At 46.9% G+C, this 23,361-nt stretch overlaps 1 protein-coding gene across 1 annotated transcript in view; it reads left to right on the top strand.

The window, feature by feature from the left end:
• TLL2 (tolloid like 2) overlaps positions 1–23,361 on the top strand; it is an 83,638-nt gene that overhangs the window by 7,644 nt on the left and 52,633 nt on the right. The gene's annotated exons all lie outside the window — the stretch shown is intronic.

Raw genomic sequence — 23,361 nt, 5'->3', positions numbered from 1 at the left:
GTGAGGAATGGGCTGCTCTGCCCAGCTCCCCTTCCCTTGAGGAGCAGGGGGGGAATGCAGGGCTGCCTTCTGTGACCCAGCGTGCAGAGCTGTCTGTGCTGAGAGGGTGGTGACGGCACTGGGGGGGCACTGACCTGCCAGGGCAGTCTGTGGGCTGGTTGGAGATGGGCAGGCTTGGCAGGGAGGAGGCACCTCTGACACTGAATGACTCCGTTGTGCTGGATCACAAGTATTGCAGGTATTAAGCTGTAACAAAACCACTTTCAACTAGTGCTGAAATGTGATTTCAGTACTCAGAAGAGATAGATGACTAAGCAGAAACTGGCTGTTGTTTTGATTCAGCTGCTCGGACTTCTGGGTTTGTTTGGTTTTGGTTTTTTTTTCTCCTTTGTTGCAGCTGAGCTTCCAGAAATGCTGATCTCCAGGCATTCTTTGATGTTCCCATTCTAGCACTTCCTCAACGGGAAGGTTCCCTGTCAATAGAAACTGCTAAAATGTGCAAGGAAGCCCTTTATTAAACAACTCTCAATGACTGATTGCCCTTTCTTGGCCAGTTTGTGTCAGCCTAGCTTGCAATGGAGAGAAATCTCTAATTGCATGTTGAGAAGGAAGCCCCCAGGAAATCTCAGCAACTGGTAAATCCTAGTTTCTCAAGCCTCTGGTTTGAGTGGTACAAATAGAGACCCACAGCTGCTGCTGGTCCATGAATCAGCCCAACTTTAGACCTGAATGGAAATTCATGTCCTCTCAAGTCGTTTTGTGTTCATATAAATGTCAGCACTCAAGTAAAAAGCATCTGTTTAATTTTCCATCCACAAACCTCAGTGCTATTGACAGAGCAAACCATACCACAATGATACAAGATGGAGATTTAAGCCTGCTAAGTGCTTTATCTTATCTTCCTGAGAGTTGCTGCTGGGAGTACAGTGGGGTCCCTCTGCCTCCTTGTTAGAAGAGATGATTGATACAGTACTGGGTGCTGAGAATTGCCCTTCTCCCCTTTTCATGTCACCGTGGGTGTTGCCAGTCTCACACTCCTCCATCAGTGTGACTGAACTCAGCATTGCTGCAAACAGCAGTGCCTAATCAGCAGCACTTCCATTTGCTCAGAACTTTGGCAAAATTGGCTGGCTTTTTTGGCATTTTACGTGCGGAGTTTAGGTGGGATCTGCTGGAGGCTGTTAATTTCAAAGAGCAGGCTTTGAAAGAGACAGCTGTAATTACAAACTGTGCCTGTTTCCCACTAACCTGACAGAAGGGCTTGTCCCGGCTCCAGGGACAGACATCTGCTGTGAGGGATTGTCCACACTGCTGTGTGTCAGCAGCACGGGTGTGATGAAGGTATTGGTTCAGTAAGGCATCGGTTTTGCTTTGAAATTCCTCAGATATAAAAATCTTTAAACTCACTAGGCTTGCCAAGTCCAAGCTCACAGAAATGCCAGTGTTAGGTCTGCTTTGGAGCTTGTGGTGTGGCTCCTTGGGCATGAAGGCAGCTGATGTGACATGGAACTCTGACTTGAACATCTATCCTGTGCAACAAATCTAACCTGAGACTGCATTAATGCAAATAATAAAGGGGGTTTCTGGCTGCATTATCCATGTCTTTGCTGCAGAAATTGGGGAGTAAACAAGGCAGCTGCTGCAGGAGAAGCTTGTACAGCTGCTGGCAGAGGTGTTTGAACTGTACCAGAGTAAAGATGGCCAAACTGAGAAACATCCATTGGTAAATGATTCTTGCAGGCAGTGGGGGAACCCAGCATAGAGACCTACAAGTTCAGTGGCATTGAAAAAAGATGGAACTCTGTGCCTGCATTTCCCTCATGGAGTGCCTTGGACCTAAGCAGATCTATTCCTTGGGTCCCTTGTTGTCAGTAGCTCAAACTGGATGTGGGCAGGGGAGTGATAAAGCAGCAAGGCTCTGTGCTTTATTTGTGGCTGTGCCATAGGGCATCAGATGTGTTTGATATTCCAGAGGTCTAATTCAGTCTTCTGTTATCACCAGATCTCATACCCTGCCATTGCCCAGATTCTTCTGTGTTTTGTTTTGGGTTTTTTTTTCCCTGTGCATTTCCAACAAAGGTAAGGAACAGAACTTTATATAAAAGTGAGTTTTGAGACGTTTTGGCCACAGGACCAAGAGCTGTCTATGTGATTTGCACAGTGTGATTTCTGGAGTCTGCTTTTCATGGCTCTATTGCAGTTACTCCCATCAGAGACCCAGAGACCATTTTGTTTTGACCATGCTGGTACTGCTGACCCAAGCAGGCAGAGATGCTCTGACCCTTGGGGCAGGGGTGGCCTGTCTGGCTGGTTTTGCCCTGGAAGAGGAGTCTGGTTTTTGCTGTGCTGTTGATGGTGGAAGGGTGTTGTGCTTGGTGACACCGAGCTGCAGCTGGTGCCTGTGCCATGCTGCTGATGTGCTGTGCAGTTGACTGCCGTCTGGATTTAATCTCTAACCTTTGATTGTTCTTGAAAGCATGTTCTAGGGATTTCATTCCCACCCACACTGCTCCTGTGACCCCTTCCATTTCCTGGGTGTCTAAATACAGAACAGAAAAGATTCATTAACCTGGTAAGTAACCTCTTTTTATGAGGGAAGTGATTTTCCGTCACGCTCTGTTAGATCCCATTGATTTCTGCTTTTTCCCTTGTTGGCCTCTTCTGCCATATATTCTCCTTTTTTTCATGCTTCAGTAGGAAGGTGATACGTGATATGCTGGTTTGGTTTTTTTTTTTTTTCTGTTTCTTGGGCAAAGAGCTGAGATCTCCTGAGGCCGCTGCTCAAGTGCCCACGTCTCTGCCTTTTCTTGGAAAGCTATGTTGTCAAGGCAAGCTGCTGGTTGGTAATAGGATGTTGACATGAGGAGTAAAACTTCCTGGCTGCCCTCTTTTGTTTTGATGTTGAAAAGAGCATCTTTTTCTCTCTTTGCCCATTGTACAATCCCTCATCTCTTGGCAGAAGTGTGACACATTTGCCATGGGGTTTGCAAGCATGCATGAAATGGAGACCTCAAACCATCACCTGTGCCTGCTCTTTGTGTCCCCCTGGGCAGTGGCAGTGCCTGGATCCTGGTGCTTTGTGGTGAAATGGAAGAAGCTGCCAGGTTTGGGCTTGTCCCAGAGGTTTGTTGTTACAGAGGTTGGTAGTGGGAAGTGTGCAGGGAAGAGGTTTCTCCTTGGATCTGAGTGGGATTTGGGCTTGGGGGTGTCCCCTGTTTCAGAAGGATGCCATTCAGTGCCAAATTCCACACAGGGCATGGGCAAAGTGTTTCCCAGCCAGTTCCCCTCCTCCTGTGCACATCTGTGTATTTCTCCCTCTGAGCAGCCATCTCTGTGCTATTGCAGGTAAAAATAAAATATTCCAAGTATTACAATGCTAAATACATGCAGTCTCAGCAAGAAACCTTGGTTTTGAGAAGGCTGTTGTTTTTTGATGTACTTGATTTTAGGCAGAGCCTTTCCATGATTCAAGGCAGATATTTCAGTAGTTGGAGAAATAGTTTTCTTTCCAAAAGTACACTTTCATCTTTTGTGGTAATTTCTCAACTTCCATGGTTCTTGCTAAATTCTTCTTCCTTATGTATAAATGTTCTATGCTTGTCCTTTGTTTAACTATTGCAATTGAAGCATCAAAGGCTTAAAATGGAAGGGAGTTTTTCACTATTACAGGACAGGGCATTCTGAAGCCATGGCTGGTCCTAGAGCTGTTCACATTCAGCTGATCTCAGTGATCAGCTTTGCCCAGATAGAGGAACAGAGCTCTGGGTGGCAAGGATTGTCATCTAGATTGTCCTGAGGAAAGGTACATGAATAAAAGGTCCTATTTATTTATTAGTCTTAGGCTGTGCTTTCCCTAAAAGAGGCAATTGAGCCCAAGGGTCAGTGAAGGGATGGGTTCTGTTTTCAGACTGATCCAGGGGGGTGCAGAGTGGAGAGCTGTGCTCCCAGCAAAACAGGGCCTGGCTCTGGTGCCAGGCTGTTGGAGGCCTTGCTTTCATGGGTCACTACATTATGTGGGGAAAGAGGAAAAAGATAATTGGAAGTTTTTACTGGGAAAGGGGGTGTATGCTTCATTGGAGTACACTAGAAATCTGCTGGAGACCTTATTGGACCATAGTTTTTCCTGTTAGTTGTAAGCAGCTGAGAGAAAAAAACAACAACAAAATAAAATGTCTTAAAATGCCTTTGATCAAACATTGTTTTCCTCTTACTGGTTTCAAGGCTTTGAATTTCGAGTCTGTGGTGGTTGGTTTTTTGTTGGTTTTATTTAAGTTTCTACATGTCCTTCACTAACCCCGAAGGGGCTCTGTAGTCTGTCCACATCAATGCAAGTTGGAGTAGAGAGGTTGGAGGGAAGGTTGGTCATGCTGCAGAGGGTGGCACCATCAGAGGACAACTGGATGTGGGCCTGGCTGGGGAGGCTTGGGACTCTTTAAAACACACTTTGGAATGGTGTGTTCTGTCTGGTGAATGCAGGACTGGAGCTTGGTGTCCTCTTCCTTCAGGACCGTTCTCAGATAGCAGAAGTGTCCTCTCAGCTGAAGGCTCAAAAGGTTGTGTTCAGGAGTGTGCAGATTTTCCTTCCCCTGTGTGAGGAGTGGGCTGTGCTCTGCTCTGCTGTGTGGTGCCAGCAGCTTCTGCCTCCTCGAGGGCTGGTCTGAGGCTGTCATTGTCTTCTGAGCAGGGAGACTGGAATGAGCCATGGACTGGAAGTGAGGGACAGGCTTGTGCCTCTTCTCTCCTCCTTTTGCTGGCCTGGAGGCAGGGGGGATGACAGATCCACAGGAAGTTCTGTGCATCCTGGGGCTCTTGTTACTCATTGTCAAAAACTGCAGCAAACTCTGTTACGTTGTCACAAGCCAAGGTCCTGGCCTTGTCTCCATCACCCTGCCTTGCCCTGAATTTTGCTAACATGCATGAATACAGAGTCCTGAAATTCAGGTTCATGGTTCCAAAGTTCATGGTCTTGAGAATAAACAAAAAACTATTGTGGTGGCTGAGAGCTGCATACCCCATTAACCCAGAATCATGAATATTTATCGTGATGGATTACAAAAGAACATAGAGACTATATTGTATTTCCTATAACTTTATTTCCATGGCATCTTTTATTGCTGGGTCACTTTAATGTAAGCTTTGCTTATTTAGTTGCACACTTTAAGCCGATTAACTTTTTACTAATAAAATGTGTGTTGCCTCCCTTTGTCCCAGCTACTGTTTGTTTGTACCTACACTCCTGTGACAAAGAGTCCCAGAGAAATGCTTTAAGCTCTGAATAAATCCCACTGCTGGAGGCTTGGGCCCAGCTGAATGTCTGAGCTGATTTCAGCCTTGCATTTTCCCTTTCTCTCTCTTGCTGCCTGAAAGTTGGACCCTCAAAGCAAGGTCTTTGCCTCGAACACCTTCCCACTTGTGAAACCATTTGTGATGCTCTGGGGCCAGCAGGAATTATTCAGCCTGTTAGTGCTCTCTGAGCTGGGCTAGAATAAAACTGTAAGTGGTGGGAATGGGGCTTTCCAACCATGAAGTCTGGTCTGGCTCTGCATCTTCAGTAGTTTCCCACCTGGTGACCATGGTATTCATTTCTGCTTACAAAATTTGCCCTGTCATTCAGTGTCCAACATAGCGCATGTTTTACTGTGACTTCTCTCTAAGAGGAGTGTCACCCTAGAGAGATGATTGCATCCTGCCATTTTGCTAAAGACACTCTATGAAAATTATCCTTTTTCACCAAGACCGTTCAGACCAGAATTTTAAAGCTAGTTGGGAGCCGAAAGGCACTTGGAAAATACTTTCTCAAGGCCTTTATTAATCTGTTCTTTTATATTTGGAGCTTTGCTAAAGCTAAAATGATCCCATAGAAATGTACTGTTAAGAATGACTGATCTGCCTCAAAACAAACTCTGTAACCTGTTTCAGTGTGGCAGCAGTAAATGCCAAAGGAGATGGAGAAAAGCAGGGTAAGACAGAGTGGCACATCCAGAAGTATCCCTGGCTGCTGCAGACTCCACAATCCCTGTCCAGGGATGGCTCATTGCCTTTAATGTTGTTTGGTAGCTTTGTCTTCCACCTGCTTTCTTTTGAACCTGTGTAAGCTTTTAGCATCCATAGCCTGCTGGAATAAAAAGTGCCAGAGCTTAACTGCAGCATCCCTGTGCTCTTTTCTTACTCACCTGTGAAGCAGTCAGAGCATCTGGTGTCTCAGAGGTTTAGTTAGTGTTGCCTACCTGTTTCCATCCTTGTTTCCTTTTACACCAAAGCTTCCCACGTGTTGGCTCCTGTCTTGGGGAGATTCAGAGGAACTCAGCTGGTTTTAATAGCAGAAAATGCTCACCCTTTGCTGTTGAAGGAAAATTCCTTTCTTTAAGAAGTCTGAAATCACACGGGCTGTGGAGAAGGAGGGGAAGCATTGAGGGCAGCAGCAGGCAGCTGTGCTCCACACCTTGTGGGAGCTGCTTAGTGCCTCTCTGCAGCACCCAGATCATACAAGCTTATAACTGGCTTTCAGCCGCTCTGGGATTCTACTTAGGAGCCAGGGGTGACCCAGGAAGAGCAGTTTTAAAGAGCAGTGGATAGGGACACTTCCTAGCTTGTGGAAGTTCACAGCCTGTCCTCATTCTGTTGGCTCCTGGAGAGCATGAAGTGGCAGTGCCAGTCCTTTGGGCAGCTCATGCTCAGTATTCCCTGCTGATGGCAGAAGCAAATGCACTTAGTGTAGTGCATTGGCTTCCCTCTTCAGGGGAATATTTTGGGGTTTATTTATTGCTTCAGATCTGTGAAGTTCCTTGGGTTTTCTGCCCCAAACTTGGCTGGTTGTCCTCTGTAGGACTGGTGGAGCAGATGAGGTTTCACATGAGTCATGACAGTTTTTCATCATCAGGTGTGTGGGGGTAACAGGGTGTATTAGCAACTGGCCCAGAGAAATACACTGATGTGTTCCCCCTTTCCCTTGCTCTCTCTCCCATTGTAGCACGCTTGTAATCTTTGCTGTGCAGTCAGACCTGGCAGGGAAACAAAGCCAGGCATGTGAAGCCATCACCAGCCATGGAAATAATGGTTCCCCATCCAGTGACACCCAGTTCCTGTGTGACAGGTATGCCATGTCCTGCAGCAGGGACACTTTTGGTGTTAAAGAACTCTGTGAGCTTCTCCTGCCTAAGTAACACGTTAGTTGCTTTGTTTGATGAATATGCTCCATTGGAAATGGAATTATTTTTTCTGAGCTGCCTTGAATATTACTTTTCTCAACATCCTCGTACTGTTGGACTCTGGTAATAACCCTTCTTGCCAGTGGATTTGCCTGCTTTCAGCTCTTCAGTGTCTTATGGTGAGAGAGCTCTGTCCTCTCTTGCACCTAGATGTGTGAAGGTTTGCTCCCCACAGTGCTGCAGGTCTGTGCAAAATCTGGAGGGGAATAAGAAAAGCACAGCTTGAAAACCTCCATGTTAGGCCATGCTGCTTTATGATGTTTTTTGATCTTGTGCAAGGTTTGTGCCATGCAGGGAGCACTGGCATTTGATGGGTGTTGATGTGGCTGCACAGGGGTGACTGACAGGAGGGGGAGCAGATCTGCTGCTAGGTTGTTAGAATAGCAGAATGGATGGAAATGTTTTTTGATGGGGGCAGCCCTTCTGGAAAGTGCCTGCGTTTTGCTTTCCACTAATCCAGAGCTGGCTCTGAGAGGGTGAGCCAGAGGCAAATCTCTGTCCTCATCCTTTGTGCTTATGTGGCAGAGAAAGGGGTTTGCTGCTGCTTCCTCAGGCTCTCCTGCTGAGCTAATCCCCTGTCCTTGGCATCTTCTGGAGGAGCAGGAGGGATTGAAAACCAGCAGCCACTGGAGCAAACGCCTGAGCACCACCTCTTCTTTCTTACCCAGGACAAGCAGTAAATGAGCCACTTTCTGTTTTGGTGCCTTCCTTTTTTTTCCAGCAGGGCTGGTGACCCTGCCTGCTGCTGATGCTCAGGGTTAAAGCTGTGGGACAGGAATTAGATGCTACTTCGCTGGTTTTGGGATTGGAATTTTCCCTGACTAGTCTGCCTGTGGCTGGGGAGTGTTTTTAGAGCCTGAGCCAAAAAAGGGCTTCGTTGTCTCAAAGCAAGGCTAGCACAGAGCTGTACTGGCACTGCTGAATTCTGGCAACTGCCTCACAGCAGCTCTGGTCCCTCTCGCCTTTGCTCCCTGCCTTTGTCAAACTGCAGCCTCCCACTTCAAAGACAGGCACACTCCTGACACAAGACTTTGCTATCCAGAGGGCACAAACAGCTTGTCAGGGAATAACTTGTCTGTGTAATGATATTTTATTAAAGCTGAGAAAGATCAAAATTGAAGTTTGCTTTAATACCTCCTGCCCTACCCTACATGTTGTGATAGTTGCCAATTGTGTGATTGCATGGCACTGCTTCAGGAATAGATCCAGTGGTGGGGCAGAGGGCACTGGTTTGGACAGACATCCTTCCTCGTCTCTTGCAGAGTCAGGGCAGTACACACAGAGCAAGGATGAAAGAAGATCCTTGCTAGCCTTGTGCTTTACTGGGTGTTTGGCATAGGAGCAGATGGATCACTTGCAAAAGTGCCAAGTACTTGCTGTCACAAAGTGGGGAGCAGAGCTTTGGCAAAGACTGGGCTAATGCACAGGGTGCAGCTGAGGTGTTCCAGAGGGGGATGGCCAGCAGAAATGTTTATGATTTAAATCTTTACATAGTTGAGTATTTACAATGTAAGCTTATGAATGTTTGTGAAGGCCTGGGATGAGTATCTCTGGCTGATGCTTTGTATTCAGGACAAAGCTGGAAAGCAAGAGGTGGGCACACTGAGGCAGAAGCTCACCCACTGCCTAAGGGTCCAACACAACTGCTCTCTGCCCAGCCATGTCCACTGATGCTGCAGTCCAGGCCCCTTTATTCCAATTTAAAGCTGGGCTGCTGTTGAGGAAGATGGTCTTCCTTTCTCATCCTCCTTCTCCCAGTATCAGTGAGCTATAGGAATGGAGTACCAAGAGGGGACTGATCTGGTTTTTGCTCAGAACCCAAGGTTTTTTACTTTCCAGTCCTCCGAATGCTCCTGGTAGCACAGGCAAGTTCAGAGGAACAAGTGATTGGAAAGGAAAATGGGATACAAAGAGATAAACCCAGCTGCCTCTGGGAGAGTAAATGAACAATTCTGCAAGCTGCATGCCATCTACAGTTGTTGGTATTTCTGTTGTGCATGTGCCTATCTCATCCTGCTTGCTTCTCTGGAGAGTCATGGCTGTAGTTAACCTTCCTTGAGAGACCCTACAGTTTCCATGAGGTTGCAGGAGATTTCATGTATTGACCATCACATATGACTGGAAAGCACTGAGGATGAGTTAACAGTTAATGACAGTGTGAAAGGTAGAGGAAATTTGCATATGCATGCAGTGTAAGCCTTGTTGAATATCATCTTCTTCTGGATGCCTCAGGGAGCAGAGCTCAGCTTTGGCCTTCTCTGGGAGGTGAAGGATTAATAATGCCTCCTTCAAATTGCTGAACATTATCTTTCTGTGGCTCTTCACAACTGCTGTGGTGTGATACAGTGATGCCATGAAAGGCCTTTAAATGGCAAACAGCTTCCACCTGAGATCCGCCTGATTCTGATCTGGACCTGCAATCTACAAGCAATTATATTTTGTGTGAGTTCCACCTTGTTGCCTTTGGAGATGGTGGTGTGTTGATTTTAATTCTATTCCCAATCTCCAGTGTACTGATTTCTGTTCATGAGAAGACTTGTATTTTCTGCAGTGATATCCCCAAAAGTGAAGAAGACTCCGATGAGGAGCCTGGATGTGTTCTGAGCACTTTCCTGACACCAGTCTTCCATTCTTGTAGGCTCGCGTGTGCTCCAGGCTTCCTGCAAAGTTTAGGGCATGAAATAACTCCTGTAATTTGGACCCATGGGAAGAGGCTGAACTGGAGAGGACCCTGCGCTAATGGTGGAGGAAGCAGGGGTGGCTGCTGCTAGTATGCTGAATTGCACAGCATTTTCATTCATTCCAGCTGTTTAATGGGATTACATGAGGAGTGGCTTCTGCCTGCAGACATTTAGTGCCTATGGAAATCTGCAGCTGTCTGAGTCGGTTATGTGCAAATCCCACACCTCCCCTTGATGCGCAGGAATTTCTGAATGACAGAAGCCATGTGAATCAATTGCATCAGTAATTTTTCATGTGCTTCCCCCAATATCAGATTTGAGGGAGATTTTCTGTTAACTGTGTCTGTGGTTCCCAACAACTTCCCCAAAGAGCGAGGAGATGCTGCAAGGTGGCCACTAGATGTAGGAGTAGGATAGCTTTGGTGAGCGTGGATCTCCTGCCCTTGAGCACTGGGAGACAGCCCCCAGTCCAAGGCAGAGTGGAGCTCGATTATCTCACACTCCACTTGGTCTGACTGCCCTTTCTGCCTGTGAAGTGCCAAGGAGTGGACACCCTCCACCCTCAAGAAAGGGGGGGGGAGCTCCAGCACATTGGTGCTGGTCTGCAGTGGATGGTCTGTCTAATAGTGGAGCACTGAGGTGGAGATCAGGGACATCCAGCTCTATCCTGGGTTCTGTAACCATAAAATAATCACTTCTTCAGGACAGGCTGAGAAGTGTGTCTTTGGATGGCTCTTTGAGGCACCTGTTTGGTGCCTGCTCCAGCAAGCTCTGGCTGAAGAGACCATGTGGGTTTTACTGTACGTGGCCGGGTCCAGCAGGCACGGGCTCTGCACTGCACTTCCCTGGGTGCAAGTACAACGTGCCATTGTTGACAAGGAAAATAGTGGCATCCGTTTCCCTTCCCCTTTGAATTTTTAAATCCTTCTATTAGCTTCCTGTCTGTTTCCAAACAGAGATATTTGTTATATGCTTTCTGACTGGATCTACCTCTTGGAGAGCAGTAACCCTGGGTGAAGGCCTTACTGACAGTCCTCCCACTACACATCTACAGACCATTAGTTTGATGTGGTCTAGCTGTAACATGGCAAGTGACCTCTTGGCAGGCTGGAATAGAGAGGAAAGCCACTGTGTGTACTTTAGAAGTGAAATGGTAGCTTCTAGTATCACAGCAACATATGGAAACATGAAATTATTGCTTATATGCAGCTTCATTTATGCATTGAACATTTCCAGCAGTTACAGCCTGGTGCCCAATGGAAATGTCTGGATAAGGACTGAGGAAAAATCATGGCTGTTCTATGGGTAAGTAACTTTTTCTGGAACAAGATACATTAATCTCTATCAGGGTAACACTGGAACAGATTGTCCAAAGAGGTGGCAGCTGCCCCATCCCTGAAAGCACTCAAGCTCAGGCGGGATGAGGCTCTGAGCAACAAGGTCTAGTTCAGAGTGTCCCTTTCCATTGCACGTGGTTAGAACAAGACCTTTACAGGTTCTTTCCAACCCAAACCCTTCTATGATTTCCACGTGTTGAGGTGTTCATCACAGGTCTTTTCCTAAGATTGCCACCCTGATGTGTGGAGTTTGTTGCTGCAGGGGCATGATCCCAGGAGGAGGCAGTGTTTGGACTGGTCAGCAACATCTGACTGTGAAAGGGGCTGGGGATGCCCAGGCATCCTGGGAACAAAGGAGCTGTTGCTCCAAGATGAAACTTTTCTCTGTGGATGCCAGACAATCTTCTCATTTATTTGCAAGTGGCATTTGGTCACAGCTCTTTGGCAACATATGGAAAGTGTTTAAATTAGCCATATGAGCCATGCGTGAAACAGATGCATGTTCTTGAGCAGGCTTTCATCGCTGGTGTCTGAGCGAGTGAAGGGTGCAGCTGGCTTGCTTGGGAAGTGAGAACGTGTCCTCACCCAGATGTACTTAAGTGCTTGAAGTGAAACAGAACTGGCATGTTAAAGAATGTATCAATAAAGACCAACTTCCTATGGGTACCTACTGCATAAATAATGTGAATGGAGGTAATGACACTTAACCTTTCACTGCTTTCGTGGCTGCTCATAGCTGGAGCAGGATCAGATGTGTCAGAAGAAGACAAGGTGCATGACTTCCTTGCTATAGCATCTTTCACTTGTATGCTAGTCTATCTAACCTACCTTAAAACTCCAAGGTGTGACCAGAGCACAGTTCTACACCTTTCTAAGCAATCTTAGTAAATAGAGTGTAATGAGGTCTTGCTGAACAAAACAGAAAACTGGCTGCTGTGACTTTTGGGTGTGAATCTTGAGAGCAGTTTTGTATGGTGAGAAGTGGCACCCAAAGCTGATGTTCTGTAAGGGGAGCTGCAGAAGCCTCTGAAGCTGTGTGGAGCTCTGTACAGAGGCAGGGCTGTGTTGCTACTACAGTCCTCGATGCTCACTGCAGTGTGCATGGCTGTGACTGTAAAAATGCCCTTGAATATTGAGAACTTTGACTTTATGCATGCCAGCTGTGATGGGATAGACCAAGGTGGGAGTCAGTGAGAAGTCAGTGATTATTGCTGTAGATGTTTGGGTGGCTGAGTTTAGCTGATGTGGAACAGTAGTACCAAAATACAAGAGCAGAACATTTATGGCAGGGATATTCACAAAAGGGGGAGGGCTCGGGAACATTCTGGGACATCAGAACCATCTGAAGGAAAGCCATGGCAGGATGCAGACCTCTCCTGTGAGGGCAGCCTGTGGTTTTGTGTGCTGCAAGGCATGTCTGCACAGTGCAGTATTTATAGAGGGGGTGCTGCTGCCAGATTTGCCGTGCTTGCCATTGCGGAGCAGACCGGAGGAGTGCCTGCCAGAGCAGGCTGGCTCCATCCTCTGCTCTGTGCCCACAGGTGCAGCTCCAGAGAGGCATTTGAGCAGACTGGTGGTGAGCCTCATTAGCCACAGAAGGGGATGCAGGAGATCCTTTTTATTCTGTATAAATGATGAGGCAATCCCCTTTTTTTTTTTTTTTCCAGGCTTCTTGTAGGAGTTTAAAATGGACAGTGAATGGCCAGAGGGGCATGGGGCACTTTAGGGGTTTTAGAACCAAGTGTCTCTCTGAACCAAGAGCAGTTTGTGCTGTGTTGCACTGAGCTTCCAGCACAGTACCCATCTGGGGCACCCTTCCAGGATTGTCCCCTCCTGGGGGAGCCATGTCTTTAATCCATGGCACTAGAGACAGGTTTCAGTACCCAAGGTAAATGTCAGTTGGTACTTGGTAAATGTCTGTTTTGGGGCAAGTTGGTGGTGCAGGGGGTTTGCTGAGGTGCACAGTGTGATGTGAGTGCCCTTTCTCAGACATGGAGGGCTGATCCCTTTCCTGGGCTTGTGGACACCAGCAGCCACCTGATGAGCAGGAGCAGCCCTTGTGTGGAGGGGTTCCCATGGCTGTAGCACCAAAGGTTTCAAATGTAAACCCAATGCATCTTCAAAATGAACAGGTGAACCAAGCAGCTGTTTGTGAGGACAAACACTGATACTTTGACTGATGGATGAACCTGGGTAGAGCACCTCTTGTGATGTGTTTTGACCTCTTGTTTCTTTTTATTCATGTGGTTCTTTGTTTTTGCCGGTGGTGGGACTCTCTGGGAAGCATTCTTGTCCCAGGTGTTACTCTGGAATGTTTTGTGTATTACTGGGGGTGCAACGCTTCATTTTGCAAGGTTATTTTTATCCTCTAAATGTTTGTGGTGAGGCCAGTCCAGGATGGTGACAGCAAAGAAGGGCTGTGTTCCCTGCCCAGGGTGAGTGATTTCCACTCCTCCTGCTGAGAGTGCCACTGTAATTTTTCACATGTAGCATCTCCTTCCAGGGAGTATTTGGAAAGTTTGATTTTTATAGAGAAGAGGGAAGAAAGGGCCTTTGGTTGGTTGTTTAGAGGGTTTTTTTGGTCTGTTTTATTGGAGGAGAAATAAACTTCCCCCCCCCCCCCCCCTTATTAACACAACGTAAATGCAATGTTTAAGACTTCATCACAGTTCAGCATGCGCCTGGGACAGTGCTGATGCTTACTTGGGACAGTTTTCTCTAAAACTGGAATTGCCTAGTGCTTTGCTGGGCTGTGCTCACCCATTTCCTCTGCTATCACCTCTTGCTTTTTGCTGGTGCTGTGACTTTGCAGCTTGTGTGGCCCCCAGTCCTGTGGGTTTCTGAGTCCTTCATTCTCTGGAGCGAGCTGTGGTCCTTTCTGGTTTGCAGAGTAGGAATGTGGCATTTGCCTGGTCCCTGAGATCTCATGCCAGGATGACTTTTTCTTGTCTTTTTTGCTGGGGCACCTGTGCCTGGTTTAAGGCACAAACTCCTCTGTAATCTGGGGTGCCTTTGGTTACATCCCATGCCCCCACCATGCTGTCAATGCTGCAGCCACTCTGGCTTCTAATCTCATTCTGATCTCTTCATTGTGGTGTTTTTGGCAACCCAAATTCCCCACCCAGGCCTGAGAATTTAACATCAGCACATTTGCATGACTGATCAGATTTGTCTCGCTTCTGTGACGACATTGTTTCTATGGAAAATTAATGGATTCTCACGTTGTATTTTTAATGGCTGAAACCACCTCCCTGCCCACCCTCCCATCCCCGAGCTTTCAGGAGGAATGTCTGTAAACAGCTCAAATTAGCTATCCTCCATAAATAGCTCCCATTTCTTCCCTGCCTGCTGTCCGTTTCTTTTTTCTCTTCCAACGGTGCTGCAGCACTCCTCTCCTGGTGTTGGTGGATAAAGAACAATGAGTAAAATGAGCCTATGTTTGCTTTCCTTGTCTAGCCCTTGAATAGATGTGATCTATCATGAACTGCCTCCTTTCATCCAGGACCATGTGGTTTTAAACTGTCAGCCTGCCTCAAAGTTTGCTCCAATCAGGCCTGCTTTGCCACCTTCCTTTTTTGAGGATGCAGCTCAGTTCATGGCTCCTCTTCTGTTCATTTTTGCTATGAGCCAATTTCTTCCACGGCTGGGCAGGTGACAGGGAATTTTCTGCCTGTTTGGGGTCACCCATTCCCCTCTTGCAGTGCTTGGGGTGAGAACAGTGAGGTTTTGACACCTCTGTGTGTGTCTGGCCACCTGAAGGAAAAACATCCCTCCCCAAATGATGCAATTTGAAATGAAATGTGCTCAGGGTGGGGGTGAGGGGGACAGTGCTTAGCCACTGAACCATTCTAAATGAAATTAGAAGAGTTTTAGTCTCAAATTTTTATTGTCATCTCTAAGGTTATGTTTCTTGTCTGAATTTTGAAGAATAAATCCAGGACAAGTCCCATGGTGTGGGAATTATCTGAGGAAAAGGTCTGACCTGGATGTCTCCTCCCAGCAGAATGGAACTGGTGGCCATAAGGCTTAGAAAGTCTTATGGGACAGCTGCTAAGGGACATGGAATATTTTAGGTCAAGGTCTCCTAACTGATGGTACCAAAACCAGTGGTGATGGAAAAAAGCCTGAATTCCTGAGACAGAAACTGCTGGCAGCCAGTCTCCATGCCTGTCCTTGAGGTGTGCTGGGGTAAGAAGGTGATCCCTGACTGCTCTCATCCTTAAATGGTTGACTGGTGATAGGGCCTGGGTCCCTACAAGGCAGAGGAGAAGTCCCATGAAAAGAGTTTGTTTCATTGCTGCACAGCTGGGCTGCACTTGGTGACTGGGGTGTGCTTGCTGCTAAAGATCCTGATTGCAGCCCCACAGCCTGAGGTGGGATTATTAGGGACCAAGTCAAGTTATTAGGGGCCTCAGCTGAGCTGTTTTCCTCCCTTCTGGTTTTAGGTCCAGATACCTGCAGTACCAAAGCAGCCTGGTAGCTCAGCTGGGAGGTCGTGTTTGCCAGCAGAACAGGCTTTCCATTAGTGCTGGGGTAATTGAGATGCACAGCTACAAATGGCAGCAGGAAACCACAGGGACCTGATGTGTTAGTTACTTAGGACAAAGACACTGTCAGTTTTTTAGGCAAAAATGATGAAGATATGGAAATGAGGTGGTTGCTTTGAATTTTTGTGGCGTGGGGGAAAAGGGGGCAAGAGAGAATCTTCTCTGTGCTGGCAGAGGCTGTGCTGAAGCAATGGGCTGTGCAAAGTGTTACTTTTCTGGATGCTATTGTTGCTTGGGGCTTTGGATTATATTAGCATGGAAAAAATGCCTCCAAGGGAAGGGGCACAAATCACAGCTTGGCCAATAGGGAGGGAAAGAGGACTATAAAACAGAAAATCAATTTAATACTCAGTGGGTGTTTGCAGCGTGCTCACCCTTCCTTCAAATTGCCAAAGGAAAGATTAATTAAAGTTATATTGAGCAGCAAAAATGATGAAGGGGGTGAGATGGGGCTTGTGTAGTTCAGCTTTCTCCATAATTAATTGACAAAAGCATTCTTGGATTTCATTACCCAGAACCTTGCCATTTCCTGCTCTTAAAGGACAGCTGAAGCTATGCTGGGTTTCCAAGGCAGCATTGCTGCTTTGCATGTTGAGCTAACAAGGGTCACTCCATAGGCACCTGGAGAAAGGGCTGCTTCTGTCAAATAGTGCCCCTGTGTTATTTATGGGTCTCATCGTTTACGATCAGACCACAAAATCCTTTTATCTGGTTATGGTTTTGTTTCCTGGTTCCCATTTCTGTATGCCCTGTGGGGTGCAGGCCTTGGCAGGGGTGGAGACGGCTGATTCTTGGTCTCCTGTCTCTGTCTGCTGCCTTCATTCAACTAAAATAACTTTGAGCAGGGTATGACAGAAGCTGTTGGAGAATCATGGCTGTGGTGGAATGGACAGAATCCAGGAAGGATACCTGTGTCCATCAGGTAGCAGGAGGGGGCAGGACTTGCCTGGTCAGGAAAGCCAAGTGAGTTGCTGAGTTGGTTTCACTTGAAAGGGAGTGAGGTCTCCAGGTGAATTTACCTGCTTTGGGGTGGCCTTGAGGATGTTTGTCTGTGTTGGGGCAGAGCTCAAACTGCATGTGTTCATGAGTCCATGACAGCTTCTCCCTAAAGGCTGTTTCCTGCCTACACCAAAATTGTGGCCAAGAGGCACTCTGCAGAGTGTGTACAGCTTTCAGGGAGAAAAATTCAGAGATGCACAGCCAGATCCCTGCCTCATGTCAGCATTGCCATGGAACTGGCACCATCACCTGGAGCAGAAAACAGAGTGTTATGAGGCTCCCACAGCTTAATTTACATCCTGTGGAAGCATGAGGGGCTAAGCCAGGTGCTTGGGTTTGCCCGCATTAGAGGGGAGCAGATCCCAAAGCCGTGAGGTGCTCTGGGTGCTGGCACAGCCGCCCACCCGGGCGGGCTCGCTTCCGAAGGCGCAGGTGTTTAACCATTTCAGGGCCCATAGAGGGAGCTGCTCCGCTGCTTGTGGCACGGATTTCCAGCTGCTTGTGGCACGGATTTCCAGCTGCTTGTGGCATGGCTTTCCAGCTCTCTGTGCTCACACATGCCCTCCTGCACTGCTCATTTTACATGGAATGGGTTTGTAGATTAGGATTACTGGATTGGTTTGACAATACCATGCTGAAGTGGAAAAAATGAAGACCTTGAGTGAGGAAGTCACAGCAGCAAAAGAGATGTGAATTTTAAAATGAAAATGCCTTTGTGCTAACGTGATTATGGCAAGCGCTATTCCTTGGTTCTTGGTTAAAATAACATGGTATTCAATCCAGGGACAGCAAAGCTGGGCATTGTGTAGGCTCACATGTATGTTTGCAGTTTTGAACAAGCTCAAGCCCAAAGTATTTCATTGTTCCTGCATTGTCACCCTCCAGGAAAGGAAATCCATTGAATATGAATCAGGATTTCTGGCAGATCACTTCCCAAGAGAGGGTGCTTTGGGAGCACTACACATGATAATTTAGCAGTTCAGGTTTCTGCAGATATCTGAATAGGGGTTTGGACTCTGATTCCCAGGAGATTTTGATGTTTTTGAAATATTTGTTGCCGTTTAGAAGCAGACCATGTTCATAGGCATTCCTACACAAACTGAGAGCAATTTCTGAAACAAAATGGGCTCCCTGGGCAAGAGAACTTCCCACTGAAGACAGAAGCACCAAGTCCCTGTTGCCAGGAGGCCCCAGTGATGCCAGACACCAGCTCAGACTCCAGACAGCCTTGCTGAGTGGAGCTGGTTACCCCCAGAGCCTCCATGGCAGCTCAGCCCCAAAGCTGGCCAGTGGGGAGAAACAAATTGATCTGGATGAAAACACAGTGGCTGAATGTGGCAGTATTAATGCTTTTTGTTAACTAGCTGCTTGTTTCCCATCTTCCTTTGGTTTGAGTGTTTGATGCTCATGATCTGGCTCTATTTCCAGATTGCTGGTCTGGGATTTTTTCTCTGTCCTCTTTCACTGGTTTCTGCCTTTTGAGACTTTGCTTTTCCCTCTGACCCAGCTGTTACTTTGCCCTGAGGAATGCACTGAGTTTTTTCTCTAAGGTATAAATCTTAGCATAGCTCAGAATATTGTTCTGCTGGTTCCTGTGCCAGCAGGAGGCTCAGCAACAGACCTGTCTGCCTGTGAGAAAAGAAATATGGAGGTGCTGGGAACCTGCTTTGATCTGTTGATTTATTTTCTTATTGTTAGACTGCACAGTGTCAGCCTGAACGAGAGCCTGGCCAGCCCTGAAAATGAAATCTCCCACCACCCAGACCTGTCAGGTTGGGAAGCATTCTGCAAATGCTCAGAAATAACTTGGCATGGTTTTGCCAGTCCCTGAGGAGCTCCTGTTTGCCAGGAGGTGGGATGTGTTACCATGTCCACATATGGCCAGCACCCCTTGCCAGGTGCTCCTGTGGCTCAGGTGGGAGGGACATTGGTTTTCTCTTCTATTATTTGGATGTGGTACAGTCAGCTCTAGAACAAAAGGAGCTAATTGGTGCCCCAGGACCTTCCATAAGGTGCATGATGGACAGCAGAGATGTGGTGGGATAGAGATTGTGCCTTAGGAATGCAGGTGTGACTGATCTCGTGGATGGGTTCAGAGCACATCCTGGGTTTGCACTGAGGCACCAACAGAGGGTGTGCCTGGCTCATCACTGGGGTGACACAGCTGGGTCTGTGCCAGGCAGGCTCTGTCAGCTGCCTGCCTGTGATGCTCACAGAGCTGGAGATGTGAAGGTTTGTTGTGCAGGCACTTCTTCCCTGTATATTTTGTACTGGCACAAGTCATGAGGTACCTGTGCTTGGGAACCCAGCTATTATCTACACACAGGGGCTGGGAATGCTCATGAAAACTGAGTTTGGGTGGTGAGTATCGATAAAACAAATCTGAGGCACCTACTTGGGTTCACATTGCTCTCTGTTTAACCTGCCCATTTCTGCATTACCCTGTGGGACACCTGCTCAAGAAGAGCAGCAAAACTGTGTTAGAACTGTGCTAGAGGGAGTGAAAGGAAATCTGTCGGTGTGAGCTGTGCCAGATAGCTGCAAATGCAGAGAAGATCCTTGAGCTGGTGACACAACTTGGTGTGACCCCAAAGCAAGAGGCCCCTTTGACTAAGACATGGTCTTCAATCTAGGTTCAGATCCCATTCAGCACTTAGAACCTGCCATTTTTTAATAACAGCTTCAGATGGTGAGTCTGTATTTGAGGTGGAGGGGGATGGAGGTGCTTTCCTGGCAGGCAGTGTATGCATGTTTCCAAAGTCTCTCTTTCTGTCACTCTCTGTCACAGCTGGTTCTGGCCAGTGCTAGAGGGAACATTGCAGTGCTCTTCCACGGTGTGCAGAGGGGCACTGCCCTGCTGATCCCTGCCACCAGGATAAACCTGTACTGGAATAGGGGCTTTCTGACAAGAGTTTGTGACAGGCAAATGGATTAAAGGAGTGCTCCAACTTGGTGGCTGAAGATCAGTTCAAACACAGACACTGGCTGATGTTTTTCAAGGATGGAGTTATATTTTTCTTCTGGCAGCTCAAGTGGCTGGTGTTCTTGTAGAAGCTTGTAGCTAACTGTGGTTAGGGGTGAAGGATACCCATCCGCAAGATAAGCCTGGTTTTAATTAATTGCAACAGTACATTTTGGGTTGAGATATATTTTTAGAAACCATATTATTTGTTTTCTGTCTGAATACCATAAGCTTCTTTTGATGATTTATTCTTTTCCTTATGTGCCTTTGAAGGAGAGAAAGAAACCCACAAAGTATGAGATTATTATTAAAAAACCTGGATGAAACACACGTTTCGTGGAAAATGAAAGTTTTAAACTGTTGTGAACATTTCTGAATTGAATTCTCATGAGAGACAGCACAATTATTTTTCTCCCCTAAAATAAGATTGTGCTACTCAGAACCAGGGAAAGGAGAAAATGCAAGTGGGAATAGGAGAAGGGTGGTGTTAGGGGGGAAAAAGCAGGGTGGAGGTGAATCACAGGGGAGAGTGATGAACTTTTTAGAAAGAAGACACTGTGCTGTCACATTGCTGGGGATTCCCCAAAATGTTACTGTGGAAAATGAGGACTGTGAAGACATTTATGGTTTTGGGCTCTGGAAAAACTGTTGAGCCTGTCCTGTGCCCAGAGGAAGTGTTCTCCTTCCCAGTGCCACCTGCCTTAGCTCCTGCTGTCATGGCACCCTGTGCTCAGCACACATTCAGATGTCAGCATGTGGACTGTTTTCCTGTGGGAGAAATGTGCTGCGAATGCAGACAGCTTGCCAGGCTGCTTTTTTCATTTTGGTGCTGAATTTGTTTGTTTAGTCATCCTTCCCCTTTGCCCAGGAAAGAACTGCTCTCTGTTGCATGTGCTGGGGGTGGTGAGGTTCAGCATTCAGGTGGTTGGTGCAGGTTCCCAGTCCAGTAGAGGAGCAAAGTCTCTCAAATTTGGCTCCATCAAGCTCAATAAGATCTGCTCTGTTCCTGCTATCCAGAGGGATTAATGCATTTTCTAAAAGAAAAGCTGGCATGCTCTTGCACTGTGTGTTAAGAGTTTGCACCTGGGTGTACACTGCAGAGCTCTGCCAAGAGAAACTCTGCTTTCCAAGCTTGTTAGCCTGCTGTTTGGAGATTTATATTTTTGTTTGTTTCTGGTTTGTTTTTGTTTTTTTTTTTTTTTTTTTTTTTAATTGGAAATCCTCCCACATTAAATTAAAATGGAGAACTCAGTAAAAGAATCCAGAGGGGATGGTTTCAGATGCTTTGTTTGCCAGCATTCTCTGAACTTGTGACCCTTTAAAATAAAGTGCTTGGGCTTTCCTGTGGGACAGCTCCCTCTGGGTGCAGGCAGCCTTTCAGGCTTGCAGCTTTTGGGAAGAGGTCTTTGGTGGCACAGGAGAAGTTGCAGTGTAGCATTCTCAGCTGGGACTTCCAGCAAGGAAAATTGTTCAGCTGGTTGGGGACTGGGATAAATCATGGTTACCCTGGAGCACGCTGGGACTGCTGAGAGCTGGAAAAATTCTGCTTTTGTAGTGGGCTGTCTTTCAGGATGATGTATTACTTTGTAAGAGAAAGAGATCTCTTTGCTAGAACTGGGAGTAAACTGCTGCCTTTCATTGGGAAGAGAAACATAACAATTCCATTGGTGTAAATCCACACTGCAGGCTTGCTCTGAGAGCTGTGTTCTGGCATGGGCTGCCTTAGCCTGAGAGACAGACTGTGTGGTGCTAGGGAAAGAGCCACTGAGAGCCCAGGGTGGTGGCCATGAGTTGGGACAGTGGGTGTGACAAGAGGGAAGGGAACGCTGGTGGCAGGTGGCCACTACAGCAATGACTCCCCAGACGTGGCTGGGGAGGTGATGGGATGGCATTGGGATCCCATTTGCATCTCTGCCTCTTCACTGCCACACTGCTCTGGGCAAGTCATTTCTGTGGATGGATAAAACGCCTTCTCTTCAAACTGCAGTCACAGGAACCTATGTCACTGCTTTCTTCCACTTCCACCCCAATCAGCTTGGGATGTTTGGCTGTACTGGTAGACTTGTTACCTGGGGGGGATCTGCCGGTGTTTTGTGTTCTCTGTTCTGAGTCATGGCTTGGATTGCCCAGAATTGAGCCTTAGTTCTGTGTTTGTGTAGCAAATGGAGGGTCTACCCTAGTTATTGATGATGTTAGTCTGTTATAGATTTGTCTGGATTAGCTGTGTCCTCTTCTGGACCTGGGTTTTGGTAGCAGTTTTGAGGAGACCCAGTCAAAAAGCTGGAACCAGCTTCTCTTAAGGCTGCCACAGCCAGGTAAACAGGGGAGACAGATTTGTCCCAGGGAAGGGGAGAAGCAGTGGAGTCTCCCTCTGCTCATGCCAGGGCTCTGCTGCTTGTAGCAGGCAGCAGCAAGCAAAGATGTCTTTCCATGCCCACATCCCAGACCAGTGACATTGGCATTGGCAAACACTATTGTACTGACTGAGGTGCAGAATACAGGAATGAAGTCCCGTATCAGAACCAGTACCATGTTGTGTCAGAGAACTCTGAGTTAACCCTTCTTAATTCAATTGCCATAGATCTGATTGCAAGTTTCTGATATTCAGGCAAAGGTCCGTGTTCCATTTGGTCTTGGCAGTAAAAGTGAGATGATTGGTAAAGCACATTGGTTTTTCAGGTCTAACATGCTCTGATCAGTTATGTTCCTAGTGCAGCAATGGGATGTTTTTTCCCCTCAAGTAATGTAAATGTTGACTTAACAAGAGAAGTAAAAAGAAATTTCATCAAATCTGGTCATTGTTGCAGACAGTGCCTTACTATCGTTCCTCGTCTGTCTGACTGAATTCTCTTCAACTGCATCATTGATTAATTAACTCTGTTTTTTCTAATTTTTCATCAGCCTATACAGGCTGCTTGTATGAGTTTTAAGAGCTCTGTAATGTTTATCTCTGAAAGATCTGCTAGGCTTGGTCAACAGCCTCCTTGCCTGTGTTTATTTTGTTCAAATTCTCAAAATGGTACCTATTGGTATTGTGCAGCATCAACTCAGCCAGGATACTCCAGGGGTGTAATTTTTTCCACTCAAATGATTTCTAGTCTGTTTCTCTGAGCTGTGAATGTCAAGTGATCCATTTGTTTACCTTATTTTCCTGCCTTCTGACTGAAATGCAAAGATTTTTACAGAACTGAAAATTCTGCAAACTTAAATCTAGGGAACTAATCCACAAGGGGACAAATAACTGGTGTTTCTCCAGCTAAGTGGAAATGGTAGGCTGGCTCTCAGGTTGGACTGGGACCACTGCAGTGTGTCTGGGTGTGTGAGATCCTGATCCTGTAGCCTTTAGGTATCCACTGCTGGGCTGGAGTGCTTCACTGCTCTTCTCCAGTCTTACACACACTGTTCACCTGGGGATGGTGCAGTGCAGTGTCTCAGTGAGGATCTGAGCTGTGACTTACTTGGCTCCTTCACAGGAGATAGGACAGTGCTGGTGCTTGCCTCCTGCAGGCTTTAATGGGGAGTGAACACCACCTTGTTGGGAGTCACACCTGAGTGAGTGAGTGAGTGGCACAAGGGATCCCAGGTAATCATCTCATTTTGGTGCATCTATGGTGGGATTTAATGGAA

Source organism: Ammospiza caudacuta, chromosome 9 (assembly GCF_027887145.1).
Source record: "Ammospiza caudacuta isolate bAmmCau1 chromosome 9, bAmmCau1.pri, whole genome shotgun sequence".
In the NCBI taxonomy this organism is placed as follows: domain Eukaryota; kingdom Metazoa; phylum Chordata; class Aves; order Passeriformes; family Passerellidae; genus Ammospiza; species Ammospiza caudacuta.
The sequence above is the reverse complement of the archived record's forward strand: the minus strand, read 5'-3'. Positions and strand labels throughout refer to the sequence as shown.